Below are 13512 nucleotides of genomic sequence, written 5' to 3'. Positions count from 1 at the left end.
TCATTTAAATAAGAATGATTCTTATTTTCCAACGTGTACAATAAATTTAAGTAGTTACAGTCAGTCAGAAGTGTCACAGTTCACAAGAATTTCATGGAACTATATTTGTATTGTAACTAGCTTCAGAAGAGAATTCTGGATAGCTGACATTTCTATTTTCTGAATGCTTATTACTGTACAAAAATGCGTATAAGCAATCTCATTAATAAAATAATCTTATCTAAAGCTGGAGGGGGGATCAAAATAGTCACAACAACATGAAATATTATGGGAGAGAAGAGGGGAGGACATAGCATGCTTCACCATCATGAAAGTTTAGTTTTATTTTACACATGCCTATGATTTGTACTCAGTCTTTTTACACGTATACTTAAGCTGCAGTCAGGGGGCAGGAAGTGGGAAGGGGCGGGGGCCAGGCTGTTTGTGGAGACACAGCCTTCCCTACCCGGTCCTCCATACTGTTTCACAACCCCAATGTGGCCATCGGGCCAAAAAGTTTGCCCACTCCTGGTTTATACTGTAGCAACCTGCATGGAACCTGGAGAGAGAATCATAGGTCACAAAAGGGAAGAGTTTGGAGGAATCAGGAGGAAGTCAGTCTGTTTGCCATGGCTAGAATAGTAACTACAACCTCTATAAATAGCTCTCTTTATAAGAAGACCACTTAGTACTAAGTTACTCTGCCTTAAAATTGCTGGGGTTGCACCTTTCTAAGTTCAATTTTCTTGCTATTTTATTGAGATTTTTTTTAACAAAATGAAGGTTTAAAGTGCTATTAAACTGAAAACTTCAGACTCATCTTAACTGTGAAGTCGTGACCAGTGACTCGCTAACAAAGTACCAGGAACAGAAATATAGTGAGGGAAGAAAGGTGGCAGCCAGAAGATAGATCATGACAGAACCTCTTTAATAGGTGTTTCCCAACTCTCTCTCTGTCAGCCCATTGTTCTGTTGAGTTGTTTTATGTTCTTTGCTAGTTTTCAGTGTTGCTGGCATTGCCGAGCTTCACGGTGGTACTTTTAAACATTCTAAATGGGGGGAAAAAATGAGGCACATGAAAAAGCTTGAACCAAGCAAAAATTGCTGGAAAGCTGTGCGTGTCCCAGAACAGTTGTTTTAGCACAGAAGGCTGAAAACAGTTATTACACTACAGCAACACCAGATTTTCCATCAGAAATACTGCTGCAATGTCCTACAAAAAATTGTGGGCAGTAGAGTTTGATCTCTTTCTGGTAGTTTCACTTCATACTGTTATCACTAATATTAAATCTTTAAAACATGAAACATCTGCTCCTTGGCTATCTAAACTAGAGCAGAATGTACAAGCCCAAGGAAAACCGCTCCAAACTGGGAGTGAACAGAGCATTGGATTTTCTGATGTATTTTGAAACTGCCCAGATATTTTGCAGCTTTGGCTGCATTATTTTAATATGAAAGTAGAAACATTGGATAGCAAATGTGGAAGAAGGATGTTCTTGTGCTTAAGGCACTGGACGGTGTCTCAAGAGAACTAGATTTAATTTCCCGCTCTGTTTTCCTGTGCAAGTCACTTTATCTCTCTGTGCTCTGGTTCCCCTTCCATAAGGTAGGGATGATAATACTACCTTTCTCCTAGCCTTTGTTCCTCTTATCTGTGTAGAATGTGGTCTCTGCCCCAAAGAGTGTTTCTCTTACCCCACAATAGGGTCTCTAGACACTACAAGAATACAGATAATGCAAGTTATGATTTAAGGCTACTCAGTGTAAAAAGGAGGATAAATGACACAGAAACCACTGATAATATCCAAAATCTTTTCAAAACACTGTTGAGCACTGTGACAAAGCTCTGTCCTTGTCTCCGCGGGTCTCGCATTTCCTGGCAGATTTCGCTAGCCTCAGAGGCTCATTGTGATCCTCCACGTAACCCTTCTCTCTCTAGAGACAAGGGTCACAGTCTACTGAGCCATTTTCATCATAAGCCAGCAAAGGAGGTGAGGAGAAGCTATCCTCCCTTGCACAGTCTCTGTTGTCTCCCAGTCTCAGTGATTAATTGGTGGGGGGGACAAAGGGCAGAGCCCAGGCCCACCCTCTACTCCAGGCTCCAGCCCAGGGACCCTAATAATATCAGGTATGGTAGCTGACTTTTAGAAATATGACACGTACAATTTCCTGGGCTACTTCCCCACAGCAGCCCCCACTTTCTCAAGCTCCATTTCACCCTTACCTCAGGGCCTCCTTCCTTGTGCCTGATATGGTGTGTACTGCTCAGTCTCTCCAACAGCACAACTTCCTCCCACAGCTCCTGACATCCACACCCACCTGACTAACTGGGAAGCTTTTAACTAGTTTCAGCCAGCCCCTGATTGGCTTCAGGTGTCCCAATCAAACTAGCATTCTCCCTGCCTTCTGGAAAGTTCTTAATTGGCCCCAGGTGTCTTAACTGACTTGGAGCAGCTGCCATTTAACTTATCCTGGTACCAGGCATTTGTTTAGCCTAGAGCTAATATATCTATCTCCCATTACTTTTCTAAAGCCATCTGGCCTTGCCCCATCACAGCACCAAATGAGACATTTAGTTGCATAAATGCTGTGGAAAACTCTGGGACAATTTAAAGAACATCCATATTGAATGTGAAGGGTAAATCCTCTGAAGAATCTTGCTAAACTAATGTAGGGTCTAAGCCTGGTGGCCCAATTCAGGCAAAACTTTCAGTGAAGCTGAAAATCAAAGATTTCTACAACTATGTTAATTGTTCTTTTGCTTCATCGCTCTTGCACTTTGACACCCAGTTTATAAGTGTGCCAGTCATTCTTCTTGATTTAAGATAATCTGGTTATGTGACATTCTTCCTACATAACTCACTTACATTTCTCATTTTCCCAAAATTATTGCAAACTCTGAGGGGGACAAGGGCCCAGTCAGAATTGCATGCCTGCGTGAGGATGGTTCCATGGCAGTTGGATGAGAAGTTTTTCCTTCTAGATGCTGTAGCCACTCCACCGCCACTATTGCATCACTGAGCATGCAGTAGCTCCTCCAGCTTTTGCTTTTTGGATACAATAACCAGGAGATCCCACAAAGCAGCAGATCTACTTATTTCTGTCTTCTCTTCCACCAAGCCATCCTTCCCACTCACATAGCTAAGGAGTGAGGTGGCAAAATTTGCAGACGATACAAAATTATTCCAGATAGTTAAGGCCAAAGCAGACTGCAAACAGTTACAAAGGGATCTCACAAAACTGGATGACTGGGCAACAAAATGGAAGATGAAATTCAGTGTTGATAAATGAAAAGTAAAGTAATGCACATTGGAAAATTATAATCCCAACTATGTAAAGAAAATGATGGGGTCTAAAAGAGCTGTTACCACTCATGAAAGAGATCTTGGAATCATTGTGGATAGTTCTCTGAAAACATCCATTCAATGTACAGTGTTAGTCAAAAATGCTAACAGAATGTTAGGAACCATTAGGAAAGGGATAGATAATAAGACAGAAAATATCATAATGCCACTATGTAAATCCATGGTACACCCACACTTGAATACTTGTGTGGAGAAAGTAAATAAGGAAGTGTTATTTACTTCCTCATATAATACAAGAGCCAGGCATAGCTCAGTGGTTTGAGCATTGGCCTGCTAAACCCAGGGCTGTGAGTTCAATCCTTGAGGGGGCCATTTAGGATCTGGGGCAAAAATTGGGGATTGGTCCTGCTTTGAGCAGGGAGTTAGACTAGATGACCTCCTGAGGTCCCTTCCAACCCTGATATTCTATGATCTGATCACTCAATTAAATTAATAGGTAGGAGGTTTCAAACAAACAAAAGGAAGTACTTCTTTAAACAACACACAGTCAATGTGTGAAACTCATTGCTAGGAGATGTTGTGAAGGCTAAAACTATACCAGGGTTCAATAAAGAACTAAATAAGTTCATGGAAGATAGCCATTGATAATCCTATTAACCAAAATGATCAATGATACAACCCCATGCTCAAGCTGTCCCTAGCCTCTGATTGCCAGAAGCTGGAAGCAGATGACAGGGGATGGACTACTCAGTGATTGCCTGTTCTGTTCATTCCTTCTGAAGCACCTGGCCACTGTTGGAAGACAGGATATTGGGCTAAATGGACCATTGGTCTGACCCAGTATGGTCATTTCTGTGTTCCCCCACAGAACTGTGATTAATTGCACACAGAAAGTTGCACTCCTACATAGGCGCCTCAAATCTTGCCCTCCGTAGTAGTAGAACTGAACACATTTTGTGTTTTATGAAGACATCCAGTGTCTATGGAGGGGTGGGTAGAGGCATCTGGCCCCAACTGATCTGTAAAATTAACAAACTGTTACTCTGTCCAGAGAAGAAAGTTGATATATTTGAACTCACATATTTAGCCCGATACAAAAATTTATTAGGTATAAGCCTCTGGTTTTACCGAGTGAATGAAAGCCTATGTTATCTGAGAAGCTAGAGTTGCTAAAATCCTTATCTGTTTTCTTTGAGAAATGCTATATGAAACCAAAAGTCACTGAGATAAACAACATTATATCTGCAGGAACATAAACACCAGGGAGAAAGTTAGGCTGGTAAGCCTCAAGCTAGACAGTGGGCTAATTAAACCTATAAATTATCATAATCACCTGAAAATATGCTCTTTCATAAGCCCTTGAGTCCCAAGAGCTATGAGATGTCTGGCAAGTGTAGCAGTCTTCTCCCAGAAGAGATCTCTCTGTGCTGGTCTATTATTTGTCATGAATCCTTTGCTTAAATCCCATCTTGCAATCTCACTGTTTCTCTAAGAATGTACAAGACAGATTATTTTTGGAATTTCAAATGCCTCCTTATTTGACAACATTTCATAACTGTCTGAAGAAAATTACTCATATTCTGCACCAGCGCATTTTGTGCCTGATAGGTATTGTCAAAAATAGAGTTTCTTTCCATGTCAGTGGTGGTCCTTTCATAGGATCACCTGGTGGTCTTCCAGTTTGTGAGACTGGAAAGTCAAAGGAGCACAGATCAGATACAGCTTTATGCTAAGTTTACCCCCATTAGAACAGCTTTAAAAGATGTTTGACCCACCAGCAAAACATCTAAATCAAGTACAAAATGATCATAAGAGCCAAGCAATACATACAATACTAATAGCTACACAGTTGCTCTAGAAACAATCTAGTTTCACTATTGTCAAGGTTCCTTCCCCACTTTGAACTCCAGGCTACAGATGTGGGGACCTGCATGAAAGACCCCCTAAGCTTATTCTTACCAGCTTAGGTTAAAAACTTCCTCAAGGTACAAACTTTGCCTTGTCCTTGAACCCTATGATGCCACCACCTAGCGTATTAAACAAAGAACGGGGAAAGAGCCCACTTTGAGACATCTTCCTCCCCAAAATATCCCCCAAGCCCTACACCCCCTTTCCTGGGGAAGGCTTGATAAAAATCTTCACCAATTTGCATAGGTGAACACAGACCCAAACCCTTGAACCTTAATAACAATGAAAAAGCAATCAGGTTCTTAAAAGAAGAATTTTAATTAAAGAAAAAGTAAAAGAATCACCTCTGTAAAATCAGGATGGTAAATACCTTACAGGGTAATCAGATTCAGAACATAGAGAATCCCTCTAGGCAAAACCTTAAGTTACAAAAAGACACAAAAACAAGAATATACATTCCATTCAGCGCAGCTATTTTACCAGCCATTAAATAAAAGAAAATCTAACGCATTCCTAGCTAGATTACTTACTAACTTTTTACAGAAGTTCTGAGGAGCATTCCTGATCTGTTTCCGGCAAAAGCATCACACAGACAAACAGAGCCTTAGTTCCACCCCTCCAGCTTTGAAAGTAACTTGTCTCCTCGTTGGTCATTTTGGTCAGGTGCCAGTGAGGTTATCTTAGCTTCTTAACCCTTTACAGGTGAAAGGGTTTTGCCTCTGGCCAGGAGGGATTTTATAGTTCTGTATACAGAAAGGTGGTTACCCTTCCCTTTATATTTATGACACGCCCCCCAAATCACAGATATGGTGAAACACTGGCTGTGATTTCTTCCTGGAGCTCTAGGAGAAAACACAGTTAATAAGACACATGCACCTCTCAATATACTACCAAGTGTATAAAGACTAACAATATTTTCCACATCTCAAGAACAATTTTAACCAGTTGATTCTGGGAAACTTTCATGGGAGAGTGCATCAGCCACTTTGTTAGAAGCTCCTGAGATGTGTTGGATGTCGAAATAAAAATCTTGGAGAGCTAAACTCCACCAAATAAGTTTTTTATTATTTCCCGTGGTGGTATGAAGCCACTGTAGTGCAGCATGGTCAGTTTGCAGGTGGAAACGCCGTCCCCAAACGTATGGGCGTAGCTTTTCCAGAGCGTAGACGATGGCATAACATTCTTTTTCACTGACTGACCAGTTGCTTTCCCTCTCAGACAGCTTCTTGCTGAGAAACACTACAGGGTGGAATTCTTGATCTGGTCCTTCCTGCATTAAAACTGCTCCCACACCATGCTCGGACGCATCTGTGGTTACTAGGAACGGTTTGTCAAAGTCTCTTAGCACAGCGTCAGACATGAGTGTTGCTTTAAGCTGGTTAAAGGCCTTCTGACACTCTTCAGTCCACTGAATGGCATTTGGCTGTTTCTTTTTGGTTAGGCCTGTCAGTGGGGCGGCGATTTGGCTGTATTACGGTACAAATTGCCTGTAATATCCGGCCAAGCCTAAGAAGGATTGGACCTGTTTCTTTGACTTTGGGACAGGCCACTTTTAGATAGCATCCACTTTGGCCTGTAGGGGGTTGATAGTTCCTTGACCTACCTGGTGTCCAAGGTAAGTCACTCTGTTTAGGCCTATTTGACACTTCTTAGCCTTAACAGTTAGTCCCGCCTCCCTTATGCACTTGCAGACTTTTTGTAGATGTTCTAGGTGTTCTGCCCAGGAATCCGAAAATATGGCCACATCGTCAAGGTAGACGACTACATAGTCTCCCAATCCTGCTAGGAGACCATCTACAAATCTTTGGAAGGTGGCAGGTACATTCCGCAGCCCAAAAGGGAGTACTTTAAATTCATACAGCCCGACGTGTGGTGAAGGCTGACCTTTCCTTGGCGGATTCATCTAGTGGTACCTGCCAGTACCCCTTGGTTAAGTCCAAGGTAGAGATGAACTGGGCCTGTCCCAGTTTCTCCAATAGTTCATCTGTGCGTGGCATTGGATAGTTGTCTGGGTGAGTTACAGCATTTAGCTTACGGTAGTCCACACAAAAACCTATCTTCCCATCTGGTTTGGGAACTAGAACCCCTGGAGATGCCAATGCACTGCCAGAGGGATGGATTACACCCAGCTGTAGCATATCCTGGATCTCCCGTTCTATAGCAGTTTTAGCTTGAGGAGACACCCGGTAAGGTTGGACTTTAATTGAGTGAGCATTATCTGTGTCAATGGAGTGGTATGCCTGTTCAGTCAGTCCTGGGGTGGCTGAGAACATCGGCGCATAGCTAGCGCACAGCTCCTGGATCTGCTGTCACTGCATACGCCCAAGGGTCATGGAGATGTTTACCTCTTCTATGCCACCATCACTTTTCCCTTCGTAATAGACACCTTCAGGCCACTCAGCGTCATCTCCTCCCTGGGCTGTAAACTGACAAACCTTTAATTCTCTGGAATAAAAGGGCTTTAGAGAATTAATATGGTACACCTTAGGCTTTCGGTTTGAGGTGGGGAATGTTATGAGATAATTAACAGCTCCCAGGTGCTCTTGGACTGTGAATGGCCCTTCCCACGACACTTCCATTTTATGGGCCTGGTCCCCTTCTTTGAAGGAATGCTCTCTAGCATGTTTATCATACCAGGCTTTTTGCTCTTTTTAAGCATCCTGTAGGTTTTCTTTAGCAAGGGCTAAAGAGGTTCAGAGGGTGTTTTGTAGGTTGGTTACAAAGTCCAGAATATTATTCCCAGGAGAAGGTGTAAACCCCTCCCATTGCTGCTTCACCAACTGTAATAGCCCCTTAACCTCGCGGCCATATTCAAGTTCAAATGGTGAAAACCCTAAACTGGGATGTGGTATGCAGCCATAAGATTTACACATGCAAAAATCCATTCATCCAAATGGATTTTGTACTTGTAAATATTGTTGTTACTGGTGCGAGCAGAAGTTAGGATTTATCAACTGCATATATCTAATCTAATCTAATCTCCAGGACACATGTAAAACGTTAAGTCCTTGATGGTTTTTTGGTGATTCAGCTTTTGCGCAAATAAGATTAATTTTAAGCCCAGAGGGGACCATTAAAATAATCTGTTCTGACCTCCTGCATAACAGAGGCCACAGAACTTAACCCAGTGATTCAAGCATCAAGACTTGTAACCTGTTGTTCGAGCTAGAAAGATGAATCTTGGATCATTACTGTAAAGCATATATAATATTATGAAGCCAGCTAAAACAACTTGAGAGTCAAATTCTGCCCTCAGCCGCATTGTGTCATCTCATTAAGGGTGAGTGGCATGGTGTAACTGAGGGCAGAATTTTTCAACTAATCATTTATAGTTTATTTTGCCTTATGGTGTGTATGTATTTTATATAAATACATTCACATCAGATACCATGGTGATGGACAATATTAAAAGAACCCTTTTGATCATCATCACTAATAAGAGTCAAGAATCTGAAATGTGACTGTTGATCCTTATGTCAGTGCCTAGTGCACTCTGCAGAAAGGTGGACCTCTGGAAATTCTATGGTAGCTTCATTTAAATAAAAACTGAAGAGTTTAATAAATTAAATAAACATTACAGCCAGCACTGTACCCTCTGTGTTAACCATTTTGATCTTAAATTCTATTTAATTTATGTTGTCCCCACATTATCAGTTTTCAAAATGCCAAATACTTTTTTTTTAAATGGATAAAGCATAATGGCACTGTAGAAATGACTGGGGGAAAGCTAGAAGTTTGGGCATTTGCATTAGGGTCATCTGAGGAGGAATGGGAGGCAGTTTGAGATTGTGGGGAAAAGCATATGCTCTTCATGCTAACATCATCAACAGTGAAAAAGTTAATGTTTACATGTAAGTGTTCATCATGATTAACAGGCTCTTAACTGCTTGAGGTTGTCTGCAGACTCAGGCAGATGAGGTTTAATTGGTTTATACTCTGTTCACGTTTTCAGAGTTTTCTTTGCAATTATAAGGACTACAAACTTTTTTTTTTTTTTTGGTTTTATAATGAAAGCTTCGATCGGGCAGCACAATTCTACAGCAAATGGTGGAATCTATGGCAAATTCCATTGTTGTGGAATCGTGAAGTACATAAAGCCCTCCTTAATATTTGGTACAGTTTCTCCCTCTGGGGCAAATTTTGTCCCTAACTGTTTTAGCTTGTCAGTCTCCCTTGACGGTGTAACTGCTATAGTTCTCGCAAGCAAAGGTATGGGTAGTATTCAGCAGGCTGCTTAGCTGCAGTGTCCAGGGGATGGATGGGACACAGAGTACAGCCGAGCAAGTAAAACAGCAGAGAGGGGAGTCTAGGACAGGGATCGGCAACCTTTGGCAAGCAGCCCATCAGGGAAAGCTGCTGGCGGGCTGGGCCGGTTTGTTTACCTGCAGTGTCCACAGGTTCGGCTGATTGCAGCTCCCACTGGCCGTGGTTCGCTGTTCCAGGCCAATGGGGGCTGCGGGAAGTGGTGGCCAGCACATCCCTCAGCCTGCGCCGCTTCCCGCAGCCCCCATTGGCTGATGGGCCGCGTGCCAAAGATTGCCGATCCCTGGGCTAGGAAATCCTCTGCTTCACAGAGCCCCTCTCCCTTCCTGATTCATGTAGCAGGGCTGCATAAGAGACCAAAGAACCCATTCAAGCTATTGGGTGGCTCCACTGGTCCTCTACAAACTGAGGAGTGGACTCCTCAGCCCTTTCCCTGTGCATCTGCCCAGATACTTGCTAGAGAATTTGCCTCTTAAGTGATGCTTATATGACCAAAGTAAAATAACTTTCTTATTTATTGCCTCAGTTCAACTTCTAATGGACAGGCCAAGATCATAGAAAATACTATTACAATTAGAATTTTTGTTGCCAGTCTCAAGAGGTATACCAGCTGTAACCAGGATTCACTCACCAGTAGGAGCCCTCTCATGGCCAGGCATGGCATAGCAGCTCCTTACTGAACTTGCACCCCCTGTCAAAAGTCACTCCAGTTTCTCTGCCTGGTAATTTGTCCAGTGCCTCAGCCCTCAGGCCACATAACAGTCTTTAATCTACTCCTTCCAGCGTCACTGTGTTCCCAGACAAAAATGTCTTAGCACAAGAACAGAACCTTCTGCCTGCTCTGGGGCTATTCCTGTTTGATCAGAGTCTCTCCTTGTCTGGAAAGCTTTTCCAGTTTCTCCCAGGCCTCCCTGGATAGAGAGTTTTCCTCTGCTGACCAGTCTCTTCCCTGCAGTCTCTCTAGATATAGTGACAGTTTCTTCGGCTTCCCCCATTTCCACTGCCATTTCCTGCTCTGAGATTCCTACCTCTGTAAGAACCTCCCTCCACCTCTTAACCCAGCTGGGCTTTATCACTACTTAAGCATGGCTCCTTTTACACAGGAATCACCTCATTCCTATTATATCAGATTGACTTCATCCCAAGCTGTACAGCCCACAGGGCAGGCCACCCTGTTACACCAGTCAATTAATATTTGTGTTAATTGCAAGCTTTTAATGGACAGAATGTTCTTAATAAAACCTGATAATTAAATATAATTACTTAGTTATCCATAGCTTGTATACATCACTCAGAGAATGTATAAGTGGTTAAGCTGAATGTGAATCACTCTAGTTTCTCATCAATCCAAAAGTGTATCTACAGTTCATGCCAGAAGTCTTGAGTTGCTAAGGATTTTATTACCTGAAATGCCAATTTCTACACTATTAATTTCCTTAAAGATAATGCAGTGAATGTCATTGTGAATTAGAACCTTTAAAGTGTTTGGAAATTATAGCAAAACCTTCATTCTATTACATAAGAACAACTGAGGGTACAAGAGATTAATGAATGCAAGAAGGAAACAATGACCGAAAGTAAAGCTGAGAGTCATTTACTGAGCTTGTCATTAATACTTCTCATAATAATATTATTATATACCAGGCACCAAAAGTAGTCTTTGTCGGGGCTCTTCAGAAACGAAGAGGAAGACACCTGCTCCAAAGATATTACATTCTAGTTCTGACATACATGACACAGATAAAGCCCAAATAGCACTTACATTAATTCAGGACTTACATCTTCAAAGCCCTGTGTAAACATTAACTAATATATTAATTTGAAGGAAGCATCTTTCCTTGAGGTTGCTGTTAGACAAAAATGAAAACACCCATGTACATATATATTTTTCATTATTGGTATAGTTTTATTATTATATACGGGACTATTTCAAGAAAATGAATGCCTTGTGTATTAGTCATCCAGGTTACATGAAACATCTCTCGGCATTCATTTCATCCTACTGTGTGAAATTTCATATGGATAGGATGGAGCAGATAATGTGACAACACTATTAAAAATTCAAAAACTGTTTAATAACCTGATTTGTGTAAGTAGATAAACTATTTCAATATTTACTATTTTAAATATGCAGGAGCTTTTACATCTGTAGGGTGCCTTCAATACCGGTGGTCGTGAGATTTTTGGTGACACATTTTTGTCCCTAAAATGGGTTACTGTTGAGCAGCTTCTTAGAGGGTAGCACTGAGCAATTGCTTGTCCATTCGCTGGGGTCCTGCAAAGTTCCACCCTCTTCTCTGTGTTTGTAAATAAACTCATTTTATTTCTCACTAAAATATTTTTTAAAAAAACGAATAGGGAATAATTATGAGATACCTGTTGGCTAATGTTGCCTTCCAAATAGCAGCCAGTGTACCACGATAGACCCTGTTAGAGTAAATTAAAGCAACTAACTAATTAGTCAGTGCTGAAGTTCCCAGTAGAAGACATGCAACTGAAATTTGTTTTGCCTTTAAGAATGGTTCAGTCCAGTTTTACACAGTATGCAGAATGTTTTTTACTAGTCATTTGTTAATAAGCGAAGCAATTTCAGTAAAGCAAGAGAGATTATATGTAATGATATTTCCTAGGTTACAGTAGGCTGCTGGAGTCTTTTGTGGGGCATTGCTGCAGGTTTGGAATTGAGGATACAGGGTAGCCAGATCTGATTATTAGTTAAATTGATGTAGAACATGCCTAGGAGCTCTATCTTAATCAGGGCAAATGTATGGTTTTCTCCTTCAGATGTAGGGAGTGAGAGTTATGATTTAGTAATTTAGCTGGCCTTGTTTTCTATTTTCTTAAGGACTTTCCCTTTATGAGTTATTTGATGATGTGTTGAAAGTCTGGTCCTATTATAAATCTTTTTATTATTATTATTTGCCACCTGTTTTTTGAAGTTGTGCAGAAGAGTGAAAAATAGCTACAACACACTGGATAAACTAGGATTTCAAAAGCCTGATCCAATTCCCATTCAATTCCAAGAGTCTCACTGTTTTCAGTGAGAACTGGATTGAGACTTAATTGAGGAGGGGTTCTACTCCCTATTCATTACCGAGATTGCACTAATATTTGCACCTAATATTGTGTTTGTATATTGCTTTGATGGACTGAGATTGCTTGGGCTATTGTCATATGCTTTCAGGTGCTTCGGAACTCTTTGAGTTGGTTGAAGCTGAGGCAGAACAGTTCAGCACAACATAAAAACAGTATGGATCAGCTCAATGAAACACTAAAGAACTCTGCCACTGAGCCCTTGAATAGACTCAAAGCACTGAGAACCTATGTGAAATGTGGCATCAGAGTGGAAAATCTAAAAGGAGATTAAGATAATGAATATATTCAGAAGCACTTCAAAATAGTGTGTACAGTTAATACCGAATAAGAATCTCACCCTACTTCATGAAGAACTCAAGAGATCTGACTCCTGCAGCTGCTCTGTTTCTTCTGTGTTAACATAACACTTCTCTCCTTTTACTCTTGGTTTCACCTGTTTGAGTCAGAAGACAGCTCAGAAGTAAGCATAAAGCAACGAGAACAACAAATCCTTACCACCACATCTGTCATCTTATCATCGAGCTCTTTCATATTTCTCACACTCACATTTCCAGTTCCTTGCCAGCTTAGATATGTGGACCAAATTCAGGCCTACTATGAGCAGATTAAGCTCCATAATGGCATTGTGCCTGCTCCAATCTGTATGTTTGCTATTGGTTAACCAAGGGTCCTCTTAATAGGGATTTTTATAAATTCACTTTGCACAAAAGCGTAACCTTTGAAAGTAGACACCTGAAACGAAACTTGTAGTGTGATGGCATATTGTGTTAGCAGTAGTGCAGATAAATTAGCAGAAGTGTGAAGAGCAGCAGGAAGCAGTACTGGAAGCGGTAGCAGGCCAATACATGCCCTAACAATTCTAGTATGCAAAGCTGGATGGGAAACAATATTCTCATCCCATGAAAAATTTCAAAAAATGTCCTGTTTCAGGTCAGGATGAACCCGAGACCGTTAGAATTAT

The 13512-nt window shown here is 41.3% G+C and overlaps 1 long non-coding RNA gene across 1 annotated transcript in view; it reads left to right on the top strand.

Moving 5' to 3' along the window:
- LOC144930111 (uncharacterized) overlaps positions 1 to 12713 on the top strand; it is a 48218-nt gene extending 35505 nt beyond the window's left edge. The window contains exon 4 of the long non-coding RNA XR_013635196.1: positions 12640 to 12713. This is a non-coding gene — a long non-coding RNA (uncharacterized LOC144930111). The remainder of the gene's footprint in view (positions 1 to 12639) is intronic.
- The last annotated feature ends 799 nt before the right edge of the window (positions 12714 to 13512 follow it).

The sequence above is a fragment of the Lepidochelys kempii genome, chromosome 1 (assembly GCF_965140285.1).
Source record: "Lepidochelys kempii isolate rLepKem1 chromosome 1, rLepKem1.hap1, whole genome shotgun sequence".
In the NCBI taxonomy this organism is placed as follows: domain Eukaryota; kingdom Metazoa; phylum Chordata; order Testudines; family Cheloniidae; genus Lepidochelys; species Lepidochelys kempii.
This window is presented reverse-complemented; position numbering and strand designations above follow the sequence as displayed.